The following is a 2888-nucleotide window of genomic DNA, read 5'->3' as shown; positions in this document are numbered from 1 at the left end:
TATCCAATTTATATACCGGATTTTTGTCTACAAACCTGGTAAACTGTTACCTGTTAGCGCAGTAAGCATCTATTCTACAAATACAAATGCCTCCCTTCATACAAATGTTTGAAAAGTGTCTTGATGAAATCAATACAATTATGACCACAATTTGAATAAGCATCTTTGAAAGTCTAAAGGCAAATGGAAGAAGCTTCTGTACAAGGATGGTGTGAGTAAGACTCGTGGAAGGCTATATTCAGGAATGGGAGTTCCCACCCTTTGTACAATTTGTCCAGGGCCAGCTTGCACAAAGCCACGTTACTGTTAAGAGTATCTTAAGCCTATGTTAAAGTATGGGAGTTGCGATCATCTTAGCGCTAAGGTCGCTTTGTGCAAGTGGTCCCTGGACAGATTGATTTGTAGTCCTTCACGCTACAACACTGGATTTGTTTCACAATGGTGAGGTGAGGTGAAATGGGGTTTAACGTCGCGTCCAAGATTATTCCACTTATATAGCGACGTGCATGTAGGTGTGTGTGTTTGTGTGGCTGCTTGTACTAGTCCGGACTGATGCCGATTTATAGTGCTAGCAAACTGAGATACCATGCCGCAGTTTAATATGAATATCCCACTCAGACACAGTATACTGACTCCGAGCCGACCGGTCCTTGTTTTAGCCCCTAAATGCCGAGCGCCAGACAGGGTAACAACAAGTACCATCTTTTAACGTCTTTTAGTATGACGCGGTCGGAGATCGATCCCCGGACCTCCCGCTCTCCGGGCGGACGCTATATCCCTAGACCACGGAGGCGGTCCTGTTTCACAAAGCGATCTTAGGGCTACGACTATCGCAGATTCCATAGTTTAAGATCGCTTTGTGGAACGGGGCCACATGTGTTATACCTGCTCCCTGGTTTGGGTTTAGTGGGTGTCTGTGGCTGTGGGAGTGTAAGTGTAGGCCATGTCTGGGTGAATGTGAGCATGTATGTTGAGGTGAAATCTATGCAATGCGCATTTGTCCTGTTCTTGGGGTGTACATCTGCGCGGCTATGTATGTGCTACAAATGTGTAAAATCCGAAACACAAACCTAAACACGTTCTTTATCACGTGACATAGACATGTTTTTGATGCTTATGATTGTATTTAACAGCTAAACGTATTTAGAATCTAATGTAGGACAGACCCGCATGCACACTCCCCCCCCCCCCCCCCCCCCCCCCCGCCCCCCTCCTCCCCGATTGAAATTCAGTGCAGGTAATTTAAAAATGTAAAGGGACGCTCTTTGTTTGTTTTGGGTTTAACAGGGATATGGAAGAATGGGGACTAACTTAAAAACATTAAGGATCTAACGTAGTAATCATACACACTTTTTTCATCAGGTTCTACCCGTGCAACGGAGATTGTTGACGTCACAAACGTCATTTTCTTCTAGTCGCCATTATATGTACCTTAGCTTGGTGTATTTGAACATGCTGGTATTGTACCAAGTGGTATATGTGTTATGCAAGTGCCTGTGAATGTGATTTGCACATCTAATTTCAATATACATTATACATGGTATCTATATTTGACTTTATGCCCATTGATATGCACTCAAAACATGTTTAAGGGCGGTGGTATAGCCTTATAGCCTTGTTGTTAAGGTGTTCGCTCGTCACATCGAAGGTCCGGGTTGAATTCCCCACATGGAAACAAAAAAACATACTCACTCACTCATGTTTAGATTGTTAGGGTTATACACAATGATATGCAATTTGTCATAAACATGTTTAGATTATAAACATGTTTATATTATTGAGATGTGTTTAGGCTGTGAGACGATAGCCCATATCATGTGGTTAGGGCCTGTGTGTTAGATAGAACACACCAAACGTATATTCCGTTTAGTATTTAAACCCATTCCTGAAACATGTTTAGATCTAAACTTCGACCTTATCAACCCAAATCTTCGGGCTATGTGAAGAATATAGCACTTGTTCGGGTACGGGTACTGTCGTGGAGTTTGCTCTCTCTCTCTCTCTCTCTCTCTCTCTCTCTCTCTCTCTCTCTCTCTCTCTCTCTCTCTCTCTCTCCCTCGCTCTCTCTGTCTCTGAAATACAATTTGTGGACCATGATCACGTGTCCCTTGTGAAACTGTCAATCATGATTAATACAAAACAATATATTCGTCTTAAACGATGTATCGACTCGACGACACCGTGTCATCGATTTGGAGGGAGCTATTCAGATTTTATGCACATTTGAACAGAATTTATACCAATGATATTCAGTAAAACTTCATTATCTCGAAGTTCTTGGGAACATATCGAGTTCCCCGCTGTTCGAGAAAAGCGAAGTCTCGCTGTTAGACCACAGAACGTATTCTGCCGGGACCATACGGGGGATTTAATCGTACATAAACTTGAGTCCTACGACTCGTGGAATCATATCTGTTTATAAGATTTCAATCCTTTAGTAAACGGACATGAACAGTTTGAACGTATGCATATATCGTGAAATAACGCCGGTATCTGTATCAATAAAATACTAGAAATATGAATCATATTAATCTGGGCTGTATGATAACTTTAAATTCTGGCATGAGACATGTATCTATAAAAATGGAATAAAACGTGTGTTATTATTTCGTCGACCATTGTCCAGAAAGTCATCACTATTTTGATCGAAAACCAAAACAGAGCAAACACTGAAAGAAAGATACATGAGTGTAAATTGTATAAATACCTCAAAATTCCGTCAGATGAGATTTAGCAACCGTGATTGCGTTCGTAGTGAGCGAATCAGCACGTGAATGCTGGTGAGGATCCGGGTACAATATTATAGCTCCGCCTTGATGCGTGTGATTGACAGGTTGACGTCTGTCTTGTACATATATAAAACACCCTGTCTTTCTCGTGAGCTGTGT

This window comes from Haliotis rufescens, unplaced genomic scaffold, assembly GCF_023055435.1.
Source record: "Haliotis rufescens isolate VD_foot unplaced genomic scaffold, xgHalRufe1.0.p SCAF_8, whole genome shotgun sequence".
In the NCBI taxonomy this organism is placed as follows: Eukaryota; Metazoa; Mollusca; class Gastropoda; order Lepetellida; family Haliotidae; genus Haliotis; species Haliotis rufescens.
This window is presented reverse-complemented; position numbering follows the sequence as displayed.